General features: G+C 40.5%; 1 pseudogene; it reads left to right on the top strand.

Annotated features, from left to right (window-relative positions):
• Positions 1–232: 232 nt before the first annotated feature.
• LOC139013389 (small nucleolar RNA SNORA48) lies at positions 233–377 on the top strand (annotated as a pseudogene).
• The last annotated feature ends 20735 nt before the right edge of the window (positions 378–21112 follow it).

Here is a 21112-nt window from a genome sequence, read left to right as displayed (position 1 = left end):
GATAAATGCTAAATTTTGAGAAACACTTTCTAGAGTGTCTTAACATATAGTTTCCTGGGCCCCATCCCAGAGTTTCTGATTCAGTAGATCTTGTGTGTGAATGCAGCTATTTAAATTTTAATTAATTAAAATGACATAAAAATTAAAATTTAAGCTTCTCATTTGTACTAGCCACATTTCAATTGCTCCAGAGTCACATGCTTTACCATGCGGCCCCTTAAGAAACAGTATCACCCCCTGGCAATGGGCAAGGAGACACCTGATTGGTGGTGTTGCTCTTATATCAGTCAGGGGCAAAGCAGATGTACAGTCCTTAGTTCATCCTAGCTAGATGCCTGTGTCGGTGGCCAGAGCTGTTTCATGCCTGAGGCACATAAAAATAAAAAATAAAAAAGAAACAGTTTCATGACTGGTGGGGAAGCAACTAAGTGATGATCGAAATGTCCAATAGAGCAGTCACTAGCCACATGCAGCTGTTCAAATTTAAATTCTAATGAATGACAATGAAATAAAATTAAAAATTTAATTCCTCAGTGAAACTAGTCACATTTCAAGTACCTATTAGGTACATGTGGCTAGAGGCTACCATATTAGATATCACATATATAGACAGCTTCTAGCATCACAAAGAGTTCTATTTATTAAAAAGTGCTTCTCTAGATCATGAGTCAGGAAATTCATAACATTATCTTAATCATAAATAGTAAATAATTGAGGCTTCCAGTCACAACTATTCAACTTTGCCTCTGTAGCTGGAAAACAGCCACAGACATTAAGTAAACAAATGAGCATGGCTCTGTTCTGATGAAACATTTACAGGAACAAGCAGCTGGCCTACAGGCCATAGCTTGCTGACTCCTATTCCAGACCATTCCAATCTCCCAGCCTTCAAAGTTTCTGGGATGCTGCTTTCACACTACAAAATGAACACTTCAGATATTAATTAAAAAAGCATGAAATGGGAGAATCTACTAACAGCTATCTTGGCTTCTTTAATCCTGGTTATACCAAGGCAATGTTTAAATGTTGCTGTAAGAAGATTATGTAATATTATTGGAAGGGATTTAATGTCAAGAGAGAAAGGTTGGCTCTGAGGTTAGCCCAAAATAAAGGTATTTTGATACAGATTGAAACACTTTGGAAACATGTTGCTTTGTTGTTTAGAATAGATTAATAAGTACTATGAAGCACTCTTTTTTATTATTTCATTTAGTGCTTCACAGTATATATTTCCATATTAACTTTTTTCAGTATTTTATACTAATTGACTCATAGTTTTCTAATTTTTCTCAGTAATATATTAACTCATATCTTTGTAAGTATCTTAAGTATAATACTACTTTATTATCTGATGTATATATTACAGCACAGTTGTTTTGTTATAAATATTAATACTTTTTTCTCAGATGTCTAGTAATTAATTGATCCCTTGGAGCACTAATTCAATAAATTTTAGTTCAATTGGTGTCTTTTTTAATTCCAGTTACTCCTTGTGTTTTATTGTTTCCTTGTGATGTAGTCAATTCTTTGGGGGGGAATAAAACTGATAAATGAAAATCATCATTGTCTCATTCTTTACATTAAAAAGTCTATGTACAAAGGGAAAGCAGTTAACTATCTAATGTTTAAGAGAAAGAATTATCAGTGTTTCCTTTCAAGGTATAAAACATTATTTCTAGCCCAGCCAGTGTGGCTCAATTGTTGAGCTTCGACCTCTAAACCAGGAGGTCACCATTTGATTCTTGGTCAAGGCACATGCCCAGGTTGCAGGCTCGATCCCCAGTGTGGGGCGTGCAGAAAGCAGCTGATCAATCATTCTCTCCCATCATTGATGTTTCTATCTCTCTCTCCCTCTCTCTTCCTCTCGGAAATCAATAAAAACATATTTAAAAAATAAAATAAATTAAAAGTTATTCTATATAATAAAGAGATAATATGCTAATTAGACTGGACAGTGGAACGACCTTCCGGAACAACCTTCTGGAATGACCAGTGGATAGGGGGTAGGGGCAGGGCCATGAGGCAGCTGGGGCTGCAAAAGCCAAGCCCCTTGCACGAATTTCGTGCATCATACCTCTAATTTCTTTTTTTTTATATATATATTTTATTGATTTTTTACAGAGAGGAACGGGGAGAGATAGAGAGTTAGAAACATCGATGAGAGAGAAACATCGATCAGCCGCCTCCCGCACATCTCCCACTGGGGATGTGCCCACAACCCAGGTACATGCCCTTGACCAGAATCGAACCTGGGACCCTTCAGTCTGCAGGCCGACGCTCTATCCACTGAGCCAAACCGGTTTCGGCAGACCTCTAATTTCTATATAAATTGAGTAAGTCTTTAAGTATGCATAATCTACTAGGCACTGGAAAACTGTGAGATAAATATACAATATTGCTTTTGCTAAGTGTTTAAATGAGTGTTTAGGTTTAAAAGTGCCTAGAATCTAAAAGCAGAAATGCATCAATTGGTTTTCCTCACTTTATCTTTAACAGGTAAGATGGTTATTCCCAGGAGCCACTGGATTCCTTGGGGGTGTAGCTAAAAGAAACAGAAAGGGGTAGCCTGGCAAGTGAACTCTGTATGAATGTGGGAGGGGGCATTGTTAGTATCTAAGTGCTCAAAAGAAGGATCAAGGTCATTTGTTAGAATTCTTTTCAATCACTTTATTTCTATTTTTAACTGCTTTTATTTTCATTTCCATTTTGTTCTTCCTTTGAAAATTTTCAAAAAGAAAAAGCAAATACCATTTGAACCGCATCCAGCAGGGCCAGGGGTGAACCTGACGAGGGCGGTGAAGGATTAAAGAAGACAGACAAGAAAATACAGCTGGGACCAGGTGGATCACTGCCTGGATGAGGAAACAGTGACCCAGCCTGTAAGCTGAAGCTTTATTTTATAGTCAGATCACACAAAGCAAAACAAGGGGAGTGGTCAACATGTTTACAATGTTCTTGCTAGTTTCAAATCTATTTTGTTACTCAAGCCTTATTTTGGCAGCATTTTCTGCACCTCCCATAGCCCATTAGCTACCTAGAAACGAGGGAGGACTATAAGGTCAAGCTTAATTGTGCTGGGGCTTGTATGTGGCTCTGCCACAGGTCAGTCCGAGGCTTGACCCTATAGCTGCTACCTACACCATTTACATTGTCATCCAACAAAAATAAGATAATTAAGTGGAATTCTAACAAAATATGTACAAAATCCATCTGAGAAAAACTCTGATGAATGAGATCAAAGAACTAAATTAATAGAGAAATATTCCATGTCCATGGACCAATAAACTCAATACTGTCAAGATGTCAGTTCTTCCCAACTTGATCTATAGATTCAAAGCAATACCATTAAACTCAACAAATTACTTTTTGAATATTGACAACCTAATTCTAAACTTTGCAGGAAGAGGCAAAAGACCTAGAATAGCACAATATTGAAGGAGAACAAGTTGGAACACTACTCAACTTCAAGATTTACAATTAAGCTACAGAAATCAAGACAGGATAGTGCTGGCAAAAGAATAGACAAATAGATCAATGGAACAGAATAAAGACCCCAGAAATAGACCCACATAAAAATAGTCAACTGATCTCTGACAGAGTCAAAGGCAACACAATGGAACAAAAATAATTTTTTCAACAAATCGTCCTGGAAAAACTGAGCATCTACATGCAAAACATAAATCTAGACACAAACTTCACAAAAAATAATTCAAAATGGATGTGGACCTAAACATAAAATGCAAAACTGGAAAATAATGAAGGAGAAAAGTTAAATGATTTTGGATATGGTAATGACGTTTTATTTTTTTTAAATATATTGTTAATGATTTCAGAGAGGAAGGGAGAGCAAGAGAGACATAGAAACATCAAGGATAAGAGAGAATCATTGATCAGCTGTCTCCTGCACACCTCCTACTGGGCATCAAGCCCGCAACTCAGGGCATATGTCCTGATCAGGAATCAAACCAGTGACCTCTTGATTCCTGGGTCGACACTCAATTGTTGAGCCACACCCTGCTGGGCTAGTAATGAAGTTTTAGATACAACTCTGAAGGCACTATGCATGTAAAAAAAAATAATTGATAAACTGAACTTCATTAAAATATAAAAAACTTCTGCTCTGTGAAAGACAGTATCAAGAAGAAAAGCCATAGACTTGGAGAAAACATTTGCAAAAGACACATATGATAAAGAACTGTCATTCAAAATATACAAAATCTCTTCAAAGTCAACAGTAAGTAAACCAACAGACCATTAATAAATGGTCCAACCACTTTATCAGATACCTCACCAAAGAAAATATGCAGATTATAAGTAGGCATATAAAAAGATGCTCCACATCATGTATCACCAGGGAAATGCAAATGAAAACAAGATTCCACTACATATCTATTAGAATGTCCAAAATCTGGAATACTGACAACACCCAATGCCAGTTAGCATGTGGAGCAACAGTTGCTCTCATTCATTGCTAAATGGGAATGCAAAATGGTACAGCCATCCTGGAAGACAGTTTGGAAGTTTCCTACAAAATTAACATACCCTTACCTAATGACCCAGCAATCACCTTCCCAGTAATGTCTACCCAAAGGAATTGAAATTTTATATCCACAAAAACCTGCACCCAGATGTTTATAGCAGCTTTCTTTTTAATTGAAGAAACTTAAAAGCAACCAAGATGCCCTTTAGTAGGAAAATGGATAAATTGTAGTACATTCAGACGAGGGAATATTATTTTTTTTAAATATATTTTATTGATTTTTTTACAGAGAGGAAGGGAGAGGGACAGAGAGTCAGAAATATCAATGAGAGAGAAACATTGATCAGCTGCCTCCTGCACACTCCCTACTGGGGATGTGCCTGCAACCAAGGTACATGCCTTTGACCGGAATCGAACCTGGGACCCTTGAGTCTGCAGGCTGACGCTCTATCCACTGAGCCAAACTGGTTAGGCCAAGGGATTATTATTTAGCACTAAAAAAAGGCATAGAGGAATCTTAAGTGCATATTTCTAAGTGAAAGAAGACAATCTGAAAAGGCTTCCTATAGTATGATTGTAACTATATGATTATCTGGAAAAGGAAAACTATGGAGTCAGTAAAAGAGCAGCGGATGCCAGGAGGTGGGTAGAGGGGCATGCATGGCAAGGGATCAATAGACAGATCACAGATTTTTAGGGCAATGAAAACACTCTGTATGATATTACAATTATGGATATACACCATTATACATTTGTTCAAGTTCATGAACATGTTATACTTTACCAAAAGTGAATTTTAATATAAACTATGAACTTTGGGTGATTATGATGTTTCGATGTAGGTGTATCAATTATAAAATGTGGTGAGGGATGATAATTAAGTAGGCTATGAGTGTATAGGAGCAAGAGGTATATGGGAAATCTCTGTACCTTCCCCACAATTTTATTTTCAATCTAAAAATGCTCTAAGAAAATAAAGTATTAATAAAAATTTTAAAAATAAAATCACCATAGGACAACAAAAAAGGGCATGTAGCAGCAGCAGGAATATTAAGAGATGCTTGCATAAATAGGGCTTTTGTAAAATGAAATAAAAAAGTGTAATGAAATGTAATATGCCAGGGCTGTCAAAGCTATGTTTAGGGTGCACAACGCAATCTGACTCAAAGTGAATATAATTAGCATTGTCATCAGTAACTGGAGGTCTTAATTTCCTAAAAAGCAAGACCATGACTATTTCTTTCTGTCACATCAGAATCTAGAACAGAGCTCTTTAAACAAGTAGGTGCTATGTAAATGTGTTTTTAACCAATTGGCAGAAGGTGTCTATGAGAATAGGCTGACAAATTTGCATACAAATATTAAGGTAGAAAAATCATTGTGCAGAAATTAGTTTCTAGGCCAATAATGAAATGCTTAAGACATAGTCAGGAACAGAAATTTGGGACATGAAAGACAGTGACATTCTAGGTCTATATGACTCTAAGCACCATTTTCTAAACCATTAAAAACTGTCAGGTCTCCCAAGACATATTATATTCTCATAAAAAGACACAAATGCAAGATTAAGTTTGAATTTTAATTAGCAAAGAATAAGAAAATCAATTTAAGTGTTCCCAGTGCAATCTCAACCCTTGCACTCTTGCTTTGCATCTGTGTATTTCATTAGTATATTTTGTTACATGATCATGTAATATTTATGCAGTAACATAATATGCTCTGTACATCTAAGATTAGAGAAAAAGTGCAGTTCCTTTCCATTATTTTGTGCCCTTTATCTGCTGAACACTCTGTAACATTACCCGAGGTTCGGTGATTATGTAATGAGGGCTCCTATTATAATACACACTGCACAGTTGGAGGATTGCTGTGGGAACCTTAACTCCGCAAATCCTGAGTTCTGGAACAATTAAAGCCTTGGTTTTAATGTTACATTCACCTCATTTTTTCCCCCAAAATATTTTGCTTTTTTCTTTAAAACCCTTAAGTACTGCAGTAGAAGAAATGTAACAAGAATTATAGGAAAAAGTTCCACAGGAGATGAAATAACAGCTGCCATCTGGTGCATAACAGATGTGTGTTCCACGAACATTTTTTTTTTTTCTTTTGAGTTCTCCTATCCAAGTCCTGGCCAGACCCAAACACTATCCTAGCTTATGAGATCTGACAACTTTACAGCCCCAGGCTGGATGACTGCAGGCTAGTATTTTTCTTTGAATTCACTGATGCCCAGGGGAATAAACTAAGTTCAAAAATGATACTCAAAGGTTATTTTTCCCCCAGAAAGCTGTGAAGAACTGCCACTAAATTTCCTCATAAGAAATAAAATTCAAACAGTTTCCAATAAAGGATCATTAAGGATTCTGGACTCTGGAACCCAGATGTCCAGGACTTGGTGTCATCAGCAGATGCTATCCCAATCCAGGGAAAGGAATTGCCTACAGGACCTCGTTGTTTCTTCTATCCAAGTAAACTAGGCTAAACCTAATCAGCCATTAACATTTGCGCAAGTACAAACCTACTGAAACTGATAAAGCCACCTGCTCCCTAGCACCTGGTCACGAGTCCTGCCGTTTCTAGGGCTGGTGATTTCATTCAGAAAGCACTGACATAGGTAAAAAGTAATTAGAAGTTTATAGTACCATCATCTTTGTGGTTTCATAAATTGAGACGTAAAGTAATTGTGTTTCAAAGTTCCAATGACTAAGTTAAAACTAAAAAGTCTTTCATTTCACAATAGCCCATGGAAATAACATTTCCTTTATAAATTTTTGTTTGCTTCCAGAGCTCAAGAGCTCCTGACATCAGTTCTGATTTTTGTCATTATGCTTGTTTTGATGAGTCAGATTAGTCTATTCTTAATGCATTGTGACTGTGATCCTAATGCACTTGACTTGTCCTTAGACTTTCACAGTTCTTTGTTCTTTTCTGTGAATGTAACCTTTATCTCTTTAGCTTCCACCTAACTGGCACTAGAGAGCTCAATCAAGGAAATATGATGACAATAACTGTCGCCTCTACTTCTGAGGCAATACCAGTATAATCGCTGTAACTCATTGCTTTACTAGAAGGCTCCATATTTCTCTTCCTATGGCCCCAGTGCGGCTCAGATTTCCTTTGGTGGTCATTAACTATTTCTTTATCTAAAGCCACTATCATAAAGAAACCTATTTTATATCCTTTAATGCTGTTCTTAGGCGTTTCCAGATATTTATTGAAGTTCTAGATGCTGCACGTAGGGGCCTCCAGTTATTCTCCTGCATTGTGAGGGATTTGTCGCCTTTCTTGGTTTATCTTTCTGCCTTCCTATTGCTTCTCATGGTGTGTGTGGCTTTAATATTTGCTGCACTCATCACTGTCACTTCATTTCTCCTCTGACTTAGCTAACAGAAAATAATCCCAGTTTGTATACTTGGTAATAATAGAAAGGAACCTACAGAATAAATTCAAGATGATTTGCTACTTGGTCACAAAGTTATTATGTTTATAAAATGCAAATGTACATAGAGAGCATTACTGAATGCAAAACAGTCCATCATAAAGTTGTATGTGTATCAGTCAATAAGCACTAAAAAGATATGGCCAATTTAATTGGAAATCGCTGGAATAAAGCCTATTATTGGCCTCCAAAATAGGGTAGCTTGGAGTTCTGAGTCCTTACAACAGCCCAGTTTTACATTTTTATTGGACTAGTCTAGCAGTCCTATTGTCTGGAAACCTGAAGCAAGTTCCTAGGGTGGGCAGGGGTGGTGTGGGGGAATGAAACTGAAAGAAATATAATTCATTTTCTGCCCCTACATGAAACAATACTGAAAGCAAAGCAAATTTAATTTAGTTACTTGCTCCAGAAAAGCTTAGTCCTTGAGGATAAACTGTGAATCAACTAAATGGATAACTTACCAAGACCAACACCTTAATTATCAAGAGTAACTTCTATATCCTGGTGTCTCAGAGCCCATCAACTCAAAGCTATCTATCTACACTAATAAAAGAGAAAAATGGTAATTGGCGTACGACCGCTACCCTTCCCATTGGCTAATTAGCGAGATATGCAAATTAATCACCAGCCAAGATGGCAGTTAACTGTCAACAAAGATGGCGGTTAATTTGCATATGTAGGCACAATGCAGGAAGGCAAAAGGGAAAGCACAGAAGAAGCCCCCTGGCACTAACAGTGATCGGAAACCCAGGGGGTAGCTAAGAGCCGGGGGACAGGGCAAAGGCGGCCCCCAGGACCGCCTTTGCCCTGCCCCCCAGCCATGATCGGAGAATCCTGGCCTTTGCCGCACTGGCCAGTGATAGTGGGAAGTAGGGGTGGAGCCAGCGATGGGAGCTGGGCAGGGGAGGAGCCCGAGATCCTGGGGTGGCTGCAGCTGTCAGTCTCCGCTGCCCCGAGCCCACTATCAGGGAGCTGTTGAGCTGGGTGGGGGGGTGGCTGCAGCTGGGGGTCCCCGCTGCCTGGGCCTAAGCCTGGCCAAAGGCATTAGGCCCGGGAAGGGGCGGAGCTCAGGGGGATGGCTGCAGCTGGGGGGGGTCCCCTGCCCCGGCCTAACGCCTCGGCCAGAGGCATAAGGCCCGGGCAGGGGCAGAGTCCACGATTGGGGGCGTCGGCAGCTTTGGGGGTCCCCTGCCCGGGCCTAACGCCTCAGCCAGAGGCCTTAGGCCCGGGAAGGGGCAGCTGCAGCTGGGGGTCCCCGCTGCCCGGGCCCAACGCCTCGGGAGAGGCATAAGGCCCCGGGCAGGGGCGGAGTCCACGATGGGGGGGGCGGCTGCAGCTTGGGGGGTCCCCTGCCCGGGCCTAACGCCTCGGCCAGAGGCGTAAGGCCCGGGCAGGGGCGGAGTCCACGATCGGGGGGCGGCTGCAGCTTGGGGAGTCCCCTGCCCGGGCCTAACGCCTCGGCCAGAGGCATAAGGCCCGGGCAGGGGCGGAGTCCACGATCAGGGGGTGGCTGCAGCTTCGGGGGTCCCCTGCCCGGGCCTAACGCCTCGGCCAGAGGCCTTAGGCCCGGGCAGGGGCGGCTGCAGCTTGGGGGTTCCCCTGCCCAGGCCTAACGCCTCGGCCAGAGGTGTAAGGCCCGGGCCGGGGCGGAGTCCACGATCGGGGGGCGGCTGCAGCTTCGGGGGTCCCCTGCCTGGGCCTAATGCCTCGGCCAGAGGCCTTAGGCCCGGGCAGGGGGGCTGCAGCTGGGGGTCCCCGCTGCACGGGCCCAACGCCTCGGCCAGAGGCATAAGGCCCGGGCAGGGGCAGAGTCCACGATCTGGGGCGTCTGCAGCTTGGGGGGTCCCCTGCCCAGGCCTAACGCCTCGGCCAGAGGCCTTAGGCCTGGGCAGGGGGGCTGCAGCTGGGGGTCCCCGCTGCACGGGCCCAACGCCTCGGCCAGAGGCATAAGGCCCGGGCAGGGACGGAGTCCAAGATCGGGGGCGGCTGCAGCTTGGGGGGTCCCCTGCCCGGGCCTAACGCCTCGGCCAGAGGCGTAAGGCCCGGGCAGGGGCGGAGTCCACGATCAGGGGGCGGCTGCAGCTTCGGGGGGTCCCCTGCCCGGGCCTAACGCCTCGGCCAGAGGCCTTAGGCCCGGGCAGGGGGGCTGCAGCTGGGGGTCCCCGCTGCCCGGGCCTAACGCCTCAGCCAGAGGCGTAAGGCCCGGGCAGGGGCGGAGTCCACGATCGGGGGGGCACTGCAGCTTGCGGGGTCCCCTGCCCGAGCCTAACACCTAGGCCAGAGGCCTTAGGCCCGGGCAGGGGCGGCTGCAGCTGGGGGTCCCCGCTGCCCGGGCCCAACGCCTCGGCCAGAGGCATAAGGCCCAGGCAGGGGCGGAGTCCACGATCAGGGGGCGGCTGCAGCTTCGGGGGTCCCCTGCCCGGGCCTAACACCTCGGCCAGAGGCCTTAGGCCCGGGCAGGGGCGGAGCCCACGATTGGGCGAGGCTGCAGCTGCGGGCTGAGGCTGCATGGGCACCGTGGGCGATGGTAGGGAGCTGGGGGTCCCCTGCCCACCCTGATCTGGGACACCCTTCAGGGCAAGCCAGCTGGCTCCCACCCGTGCACCAAGCTTCTATCCTATATAATAAACCGGTAATATGCCTCCTGCACACCCCCTACTGGGGATGTGTACGCAACCAGAGTACATGCCCTTGACGAGAATCGAACCTGGGACTCTTCAGTCCTCAGGCCGATGCTCTATCCACTGAGCCAAACCCATTAGGGCGGTAATGTGCAAATTGACCCTAACAGCAGAACGACTGGGAATGACTGGTCACTATGACACACACTGACCACCAGGGGGCAGATGCTCAATGCAGGAGCTGCACCCTGGTAGTCAGTGCACTCCCACAGGGGGAGCTCTGCTCAGCCACAAGCCAGGCTGAAGGCATCACATTGGCGATGGTGGGAGCCTCTCCTGCCTCCTCAGCAGCTCTGTGGATGTTCAACTGCAGCTTCAGCCCGCTGGCAAGTGGACATCCCCCAAGGGATGTATCACTGCCAGCTTAGGCACAATCCCCCGGGGAGCAGGCCTAAGCCAGCAGGTGGACATCCCCGGAGGGGTCCCAGACTGCGAGAGGGCACAGGCTGGGCTGAGGGACCCCCGAGTGCACAAATTTTTGTGCACCGGGCCTCTAGTATATATATAAAAGCCTAAGTGACCGGTGACCGGCCGGCAGGCAGCTCTGACGCACACTGACAGGGGGCAGATGCTCAATGCAGGAACTGCCAATCGACAGCAACTTTGCAGAGTGCCCTCTTGCACTCCAGGACCCCTCAGGAGATGTTGGACTGCCGGTTTCAGCCTGATCCCTGCAGGCAGGCGGAGGGACCCCACTTCCCGGAAGGACCCCACTCACTCCACAGACGACCTTTGAGCCCCAGCGCTGCCCCAGGTATGGTTGGCCAGGGAGGGAGTGAAGGAGGTTGGCTCCAGGGCATGTCTAGTGTGTTTCACCCAGTCCCACCCCGCTGGCCACCTTCTAATTAATTTCTTTCAATGTTCACAAATCCATGCACCGGGCCACTAGTTAAGTAATAAACTCTCTCCAATCCCAACTAGTATTCTATCTTATAAGATCTGATTATAAACTTCCCCAGTCCAGGCTCTAAAACCCTATTTGATCTCCTACCTTGACCTTCCCTTCTGAAACATTGTCAAGATTTTGTCAAGGTGGTGTTCTGCTCATGTAATAAACTTAGTTCTCCTTGAGCAACAGATTCAGTGGACTTTTAAGGGGCAAAGAGTTGACAAACCTACAGGTCCCATCAGGATCCAAACAAGATCCCTTCATTGCTCTGTACAATGCCTGGAGAAGTACATTTCCCTGCGGCTCCTGGACTCTCTAAACTGGATCTTTGAGATCCATGATGGAGTGGTCTTCACATCTGCTTGACAAGCAGAAAATCCTGGGTTTGATTCCCAATGGAACCACAAAATTAACTTGAATGGAAAATTCAAAAGAAATACAAGGAGCTCTTAATCTTCTAAATTGGGAATGAGCACGTCTCTTTGACCCCAAGAGTGAGGTATGACCGAAACTGGATCTAAGCTCCAATTTCCTTTCATCAACTCATAAAGATTAAATATATTTTCTCAGTGAGAATTAAAGCATTTTAGGAATTCTTTGATTATGGAGTAGAAAACAGCCCACCTTTTTTGTTGGTTTGTTTGTTTTGTTTTAACAGTCTGGTTTATACCTGTCTGTCCTGTTAAGAGTCTATAAAGGAAAGTCTACAGGGAGAAGAGGTGAGTAGGCCCAATAAGTCTGCCCCAGAACTGAAGCATTCAGAGGTCACGTAAGACTGGCATTCTTTGGACAAATTTTGCAGTATGCTTCTAGTGAATTTGGTTTATTGTCCTAAAATATACATTAATAAAGTGAATTTAAAATAAAAATTTATAGACTTTCCTGAAACTTGTCTTTGTGTCCCTAGAAATGCTTTACTTAGTTTTGCTGGACCTGAGCTTCCAGCAATTGACCACTTATTTTTGACCAAGTCTAGACACAAAGAATCAACGACCATCTCTTTCTGACTTTTACCAGTTGTGTGGTTCTTTTTGGAGATGTAATACCTGTGCATGTCTCTCTAACATAATTCCACCCAGGACCATCTGAAATTTCAGGGGGCATTGGGAAGCTTTGGGCATGAACAAGACTGTTTATTGAAAGAGGCATTAAAACTAATAGATTATTGAAAGATTATCTGACTGACTTGCCCAACTCAAAAAGAGATATCTTTGTTTAACATAGGAAATTCTCCCTCTGTCATGGCCATACTTCACAGCTTGACGTATAGTTAAAAAGCACACAGCTCGATGGAATCGCAAAAAGTCTGTATTCCTGTGTAAATCAGCTATAATAGTCTCCCTTTTTCTGTTGTGTGTGCACGTGTGTGGGAGTTGCCAATGGGTTTTCCTGAAGCTACTCCTTCTCCTCTCCAAGCAGAGGGCAAGATAATTTGCTTATTGCAGTGAAAATTTAATGCCTGTCTGAAACCTGCAACATCTAACTTTTTTCTCCCTTCCTCTCTGACTCCTTTTTGTGTTTATGGGGTAATTTTAGAGATTAATTGATCAAATTTAATTGTTTTGTTATTTTGTACACACTCAAGGAATACCTTGTCCAAATAAACAGTCAGGGATTTCCAAAAACAAAAACAAATTGCTATAATGTTGTGTGTTTTTCATGCCCAAACTGTAAATCAGAAGAAAAGTCTGCCTGTCAACTTGTCTTGTTAGATAAAAAGCGAAGCTAGGCATTTAGAGCTTTTGACAGGAACTCACAATCTTAATTGGTTTCTGTAGTATATAAATACAGAGGTTAATTTATATGCTTAAGTGCATATACTATAAATGATTACTTAGACAAATGAGTAATTAATCTAACTTAAAAAAATTTAGCCTTTTCTGTAATATCACTACCCAAAAAAGTAATATGAGCACAGTATTTTAATAAATACATGATTTGGGTTTAATTTCTCCTGTTTAAAACTTTTTCAATTACCTACATTAGTCCAATAAGTTATCATTATTTTTACAAAAAGTTCAAATTACAAATAGATACTAAGACGTGTTTAACTCGCCCTGGCCGGGTGGCTCAGTTGGTTGGGCATCGTCCTCTGCACGGAAAGACTGTCAGTTGGAATCCCAGTCAGAGCACATGCCCAGGTTGCAGACTCAATCTCCGTTAGGGGACATGCAGGAGGCCGCCAATGGATGTTTTCCTCTCACATTTATGTGTCTTTCCCTCCCCCCATCTCCTTTTCTATCTAAAAATCAATAAAAGTAAATTAATAAAACATGTTTAACTAAATGAAATTGAATAATAGATATCATTTTAATATTATATATTCTTGTAATGCTATAAATCACAAGGATTGAAACACAATTTCCAGATTTATAGTCAATTTAAGATCTTAGCCTAATATTAAATTATAATTAACAAATTTTTTTTTATAGATGGACAAGTTCTAAATAATAAAAAAATAATAAAAACATTGGTCACAAAATATCGCTTTAAATAAACCCTTTCCTTAATTTTACATATGGAATGGGTATATATTCAAAAAGTTGTACAAATGCCTTTAGATGTTATTATGCATCTTTATTTTGCAATCTTAAAATACGTTAAAACTGTATAAAATATCTGCTCAAAGGGAATAGTTATAACATTTCTGATGTATTACCTTCTAGATTTTTCTATTGTTCACAAATGTTACCTTCTTTACTTAAAGGTTGCAATTAGTAGAAATGATTACAGAGAAACAGTAGTATGTATACAAGATAATAAATATATTTTATCTGTTTTTTAAGGAAATTGACCCAGTTTATTGAAATGATAATATTAAAATTATAATGCATACTGATTATGTAAATGTGAGTAATTTAATTATATTTAAAAGATGAAAAGCTACAATGTTATCTCTTTGCATGGTTGCATAATGCCTGAGCCTACATAAAAAGATATAAGATTAATTCAAAGATCTATGAATAATAACAGAAGACAAATTAAATGGTACACTGTAAAAGTAGAATTTCCATAACAAGAACATTCTGCTTATCTGACAAGGGCCCTATCAAGTACTGTTAACAACTAACAAACAGTAAAACTCTAGGGTGTTGGTTCTTAGATTCGCATTTTTCAATTGAAAACACAAACATAGTCTTTGAGTCATGTTCCAACCAGAAACATTCTTAGGAATCCTCCAAAGCAGATGCCATTTGAGAAGAGAAAGCTTCACTCTAAACTTCCCTATAAAGATGGCTATCAACAGCTTTTATGCAAGACCCACAAACAAGCGCCACAGATCGTCCCACCTCAGTCTGAATGCTTTATTTTTTATTTTCTCTCCTCTTAGCTCTTTTAAGGTTCTGAATTTTTAACAGACACTTGCTATCTCTTAACTTTGAAATTTGTAAGATTCCTATGCTTAACATTGCCCTTGGCATTCTTAGTCACTCCTTAGTAGAAATCCAATGCCTGACTGCAATTTGCTTATGATTTGTCAGAAAATGTACAAAGTGACTGTTGAGTTCGCGCTCCTTTTCCTAGGTGTCAACCAGTTTCCTTTCATAAGAGTCACTTGTAAATTAACTGGTTTCCTTAGTAAATGGGCTGAGCCACTAAGCAACTTTCAAATTAAAAACAACGTACAAGCCAGAAAGATAGAAATCTAAAATCCTTTATCATGTCAAATCTAAAAAGAGAAGATCTACAGAAACATGCCTTGCATAACCTGCATAGAAGCTAGATTCTGTAAAGAGCTAGGGTACAGATGGTGTATATTTGGAAGCGATCTTACTTTTACAGACGTTACAAAAAACTCATGCCACTTAAGCTGTACTCTACATTTTTTGGTAGATAATCCCTGTATTATAAATGCATTACCTGGTAACTGTGCTTAATGAGTGGCAGCAAAATATAATGCTATTTGAAAGCCACATAAGGGTATTTTGACTAAAAACATATCATTGTGTGGTCTTCTGGAATTAGATTTGTTGCAGGACGTTTCTTGCCTATTACCCGCAAAGTGGGCAAGCGCTATTACCTTGGTAAACGGGACATCTCCTTTCAGTATAGCCTCTGCTATCAGCAAGGGTCTTTTGGCCTGTCAATTTCCCAATCCTCCCCTGCCCCCCCAAAAAAATCTTGACGCAATTTAATTCAAAGACCAAATTTAGCCCTCAGATTAGGTTAAAACTTTAGCCACTGAAGAGAACCTTGGACTATTTCCTTCTTTCTTAAATCATCTTTATTACTTCTTTTACAAGAGGCCCAAAAAGTGGGAAAAATTACCCATGCAGAAAATAGCAGGTGAACCGGACTGTCACTAAGACGGTTTCCTATTGTTTCTGTAACAAATTACCACAAATTTAGTGGCTTGAAACAACACAAATGTATTATCTTACAGTTCTGGAGGTCAGAAGTCCAAACTGCATTTCGCTAGACTAAAATCTAGGTGTCAGTGGGGCTGCAATCCTTCTGAAGTCTCCAGAGGAAAGCTCATCTCCTCGCCTAATTTATTCATGTTGAATGTGTCCCCAATGAATATCCTAACCTAGCACATAATTTGCAGGTTAAGAAAATAACACCTGGTTCAAGCTCAGGGTGAACTGTTAAATGTCTGTAACCCCTCAAACCAATCCTTTTTATACAATGCATAATCCAACATAGTAATTTAATATTCAGATTCATAGAAATGATACAGAAGCAGTTCTAGTGATCAGACTTTTTTTCATATAAAATTGCAAATTTCAAGATTTTACTGTTGAGTACAACATGAGAGCAAAAAACTTAGCAAGGAAAGTAATACTTTTGAATAAAAGCTAAAAGTGCCCTAATTTCAAAAGAATGATTTAACAAATAAAATGTGAAGTGCTAAAATGAAATAAATAAATAAAATAAAAATAAAATAAAATGTGAAGTGCTTACCAGGACAATGTCCTATTTTTGCTGTTTCACCCACTTGGAAGCATCCTAATCCAACATCTTGACTAATATTTCAATGTGGGCTCTCTCTTGATAACTTCTTTCCTTTAGATATACCTAAAATAAGTAATCTCAATTCCCATTCAAATTATTTTTTTTTAGCAAAGCCTACATTTAAGTTTCAAAAATTCTAAACTGAAAACTAAGATTTTCTGTAAAGACAATCTGGGACAATCTAATCCCAGAGTTGATTTTGATGTAGAACAAAAGTGATGATGGAAAAGCAAATGCACAATATATTTTAAACACTAGAGGGAGTGAAAAAAAATTGAAGATGGAGTATTTTTCATTTGCAACAATTAAAGCAGATATTTCTTAGAACTCTAGTCAAAATTCAACAATTAAATAATTCAATGCATGGCCAAACTTGTTATGTAACAGGAGTTATGACATATGTGTCTCACTTAGCATTGGATAGTGAAGCATAGGTAGGGACCATGTATTCTACATTGCTTTGCTGTGTGACTTTGTGCAAATCACTCAACCTCTCTGGGCTTCAACTCTCTTATGTGTTAATTAAAAATAATGCAAAAAAGTAAAGTAGTTATAAAGCTACTTATTTTAAATTTTAAATTGAATTACCAATATTCCTTAAAAAGAGAGAAGTTGCTGAAATTTCATGTGGTGGTAAAGTTTTTCATAAGGCTAACTGAATGGTAACTTTACCGTGCATCTTTGCATCAGCTTTGTCAAATTTTTAATTAATATATAACAATATTAATACATATAAGTACATAAAATAATATTTTATTTTCATGAACAACAAAATAGATGATAAATCTTAGATTCAAGACTTATTTCCTCAAAGAATCTATCTCTGAGTTCCCCATCACCTCCTCTATTAGGAGAATGCACAGCCCTAAGAGACTAGGAGAGCTCACTATCCCTGTGTGTGGTTAAGCAAAGATGTGCTAAGGAATTGCATAGCTAACAGAACAGTTCTGAGAGTAAGTGAGAACTGGATTTAAATCCCAAAACTAGCTAAATTCTAATTTTAGTTACTACCTCTGTGACCTTACACTACTTACAAAACTTTTCTTAACCCTTCTTTCCTTATTCATAAAATGCAACTGGTCCATGTCCCAGAAATTATGCAATTAAATATGATAATGAATTAAATCCTAAACACTAAGCTAGCAAAGAGTAGTCATTAATACTTGGCAAATAGTATATTTTTAGAAAGTATATTAGCAAAAGATTGGTCCCAAAATTCTAAAGGTCACATATTTAAGGCTGTAACTTTCTTTCCCTGAAACCACATGAATATATTTATGTATGTTAATCTACGTTAATTTAAAATGGATTTTTTCTGGGCTTTCCTTGATCTTATCAGAGAGAAAGAAAGAAAGAAAGAGAGAGAGAGAGAGAGAGAGAGAAAGAAAGAGAGAGAGAGAGAGAGAGAGAGAGAGAGAGAAAGAAAGAAAGAAAGAAAAGAAACCCCACGCAATCGTTTTATACAGCTGTGTAATGGCTGCCTGACTTAAAGCTCTTGTAAAATGCTGAAGATTATAAAACACCATAGATTATTAAATGCATTAGAGAGGTTTTCTAATTTTTTTTTAAAAAAAATCTGTTTTAGAATCAATGAAATAAGTATCCTTAACCATTCTTGAACTTTTAGGACCGTGAATTGGTACCATTTCCTCTTTCCAGGCTTTTCTCCCAGGAGCCCATTAACCTTCCTGCCTTCAAACATGCTTGGCCCCTCTTCAAGTGCTCTCCCTCCTCATTAAATCCCACCATCTCCTTGAAGACTTCTCCCATCCCTCTCACTTCAGAACACCTGTAATCCTTTCTTTATTTCCCTCAAATTGGAGTTAACACTGCTTGCCTTGCATAATGTTTATTTTGTTTTATCTCCTGTACGAGAGTGCCAACTTCTGAAAGCACAGAAAGCACTTATTTATTTCTGTATCCCTCACAGCACTTTCTATAAGATAGAAACTCAGTAACCATTGCCTGATCAGATAAAGGGAACTGTAGCACCAATGTTTACATTTCAATCAATCATAAGTTATTTCTAAGAATTTTAAAAATAACCAATTACATATAGCAAAATTATATTAACCTAAATTATTCTCATTTTAGGTAATGTGATCACAGAGTTAGTCATTTAACCAAGTAAAATTAAAAGAAATATTCCCCGCCCCACTTTTTGACCACTGAAGAAGTAAGTGCTTAGTTCAAAAGTCCTCCAATGCACCCTTTATTTCCTGTTATGGGATAAATCATCTTTTAAAGTGAAAAGAGAAAAAAAAACACAGTATTTAATTATGGTTATCTTGGCAATAAGATCCTTAACTACATTGAATACTAATAATTTTATGAAGATAACTGTAAAACTGCAACATCCCACAGAGTATTGTCAAGAACTGTGAAGGGTCTAAGATATTTAGTATTTACAAATCAATTTGTTAATCTGTCACAGTTTCATGGATGCTGACAAGAGACAGAAACCCCATGCGTCAAAAACAAAGGAAAGTTTATTACTCAAAGCAATAGCAGCCACCAGAGGATTCTCATTTTTGCACTAGTTCTCCAAGCTTCAATTCCCACTGGGTGATACAAAGAGGGTCAAGTAAACAGTTGGTTGCAGAAAGAAAACCTTGGGCTTAGGGACCTGAATCTTTTGTACTGGGCAGTAAGCACACCTCTTCGTTGCTCTGGAAGGAAAATACTTTCTTTATTCAAGACTGTAAGCAAATTTGCCCTTGCTCCAGAGGGAGACCATTTCTCTAACTGCCAAGGCCATCCGCTCTACACACATCTTGAAAAGATTATCTGAAAGACACTTTGTGTCTTTGTTCAGAAGATGGACAGAAAAGTGACAAACTTATGGATAATTTTCTCCCAACAGATGCCACTCATTGGCTCACATCAAAGCAAAGTACCAGGCTCCAAGATTCACTGGTCTGTTAGGTAGAGAAAACAATCAGTTCTAAAATAATGCGACATAGCTACTTCTAAAAAGTGCCATACTACAGGGTGTGGCAAAAGTAGGTTTGTAGATGGTGGCTCTTCCATGGAATCATGAGGAAAGCATTCCAAGGACCCACACACGGGCCATTGTGGTGTGGCATAATTTACGTGTGATGCAAAACCAAAGAAGTTCCCCTCCTGGGTTCCCAAAGTCCTATCTCCATCTATCCCACGTGGAAAAATGCCCACTGTGTCTTCAGCAAGGCCAAAACAAAGACCAGTGGCCAGAGTTTCTATCTCATATTAGAGCTTAATCCTTTGGAGCCCACACAGCCAGCTTTGGGTCAGGTCCTGCATGGTCACATGTTCCTGGGCAAGAGAACATGGGAAAACAAATGGGCAAGTGCAGGTCACTGAGGAGGGGAGAGAGGAGCTTCTTTGTTCCCCTGGGTTTTTAACAGGAGCTTTTTCAAAATAGCCAATCAACTTCCCTAGCTTTTGGTGCTTCTGATGGGCCCACCCCCTAGCCAATGACCCCTTCCCCAGGTTAGACTGACAGGCTCTAGGGTCAAGCACCGCCCCCTGTGCCATTTTGACTTCCATTGTGTATGTGCTTACCTCCCTCTGCTCCCCCCTACACACAATCCGGTACCAAAGGGGGACTGGAGGGGTGTTAATCCCCTTGGCAGGGCAATGCTGTGATTCCCTGGGATGTGTGTGAAGCTGTAGCTTCCTGATGCAATCAACAGGCTCATGCTCCCCAGCTGATTATTTTCAATAATGTCTGATTCTCTTTGCGTCCTTTCTTTTATTAATGTCTATCTTACTGCGGTAGTAACAGGTTTACGGTTGTTTGTATGGAAAAAATATCATAATTAATAATTAATAAATAAGAATACAAAAATGAACTGTTTCACGTACTCACAACTGCAAACCTACTCTTGCCCCACCCTGTATGCAAAATAGTGCAATAAAAATAGCAGACCTTAGGAGAGAAACAGTGTTAGGAGTACAACACTCAAAAACTTTGTCAATGACACATTAAAAATAATGCAAATAGGAATCTTATAAAAACAGCAGCATAACTGCACATGCTAAATAGTTAACTAATCTATAAATACTCCAATAAATATGACACTTTACCTCAAAAAAAGTTAAAGTTTGCTTGTGGAAGTGAGTGTGGAGGTTTCAGTTTTGAGTTACTGTGAAGTGGTAAAAGAGGGAGTATCTGAAATCAGATAGAAAATTATAGCAACGGATGTACATGGCGTGACTCATAATACACATGGTGAACTGGATAGATGGTGGATGTTTGAGGCATCTGTGTGGTTTCACGCATTTTGTGTTTTCCTTGTGACTCAACTGAGCTGGGTGCCATTCTCTGCATTCACCAAGTATTTCTCATAAATGAAATCACACGTAAAGAAACATAACATTTGCATTATGCTCAAATTATTCCCTAATATGTCAATCTCAATGGGAAAATTTGTTGCATTTTCAAGAAAAGATTTATAGCAGAACTAACTTTATATGACAATCTTCTTACAAATAGTACATTGTTCTTATGTATTCATTAAAGCATTTTTTCTGCAGACCTCTATTAACTAACATCATCATTAGCTTAATTTTGAACTAATCAATGCACTTGAAACTGCATTCATTTTATTGGTGTGTGTTACCCAAATGCAACATAATGGTAAGATTCTAGAAGAATTTAGTAATTCCTTATTCATGTTTCTTTG

Source organism: Myotis yumanensis, unplaced genomic scaffold (assembly GCF_028538775.1).
Source record: "Myotis yumanensis isolate MYYU_CA2020_CCGP unplaced genomic scaffold, mMyoYum1.0.hap1 SCAF_6, whole genome shotgun sequence".
Taxonomy (NCBI): domain Eukaryota; kingdom Metazoa; phylum Chordata; class Mammalia; order Chiroptera; family Vespertilionidae; genus Myotis; species Myotis yumanensis.
Note: the sequence above shows the minus strand (reverse complement) of the source record. Positions and strands in the feature narration are given on the sequence as shown.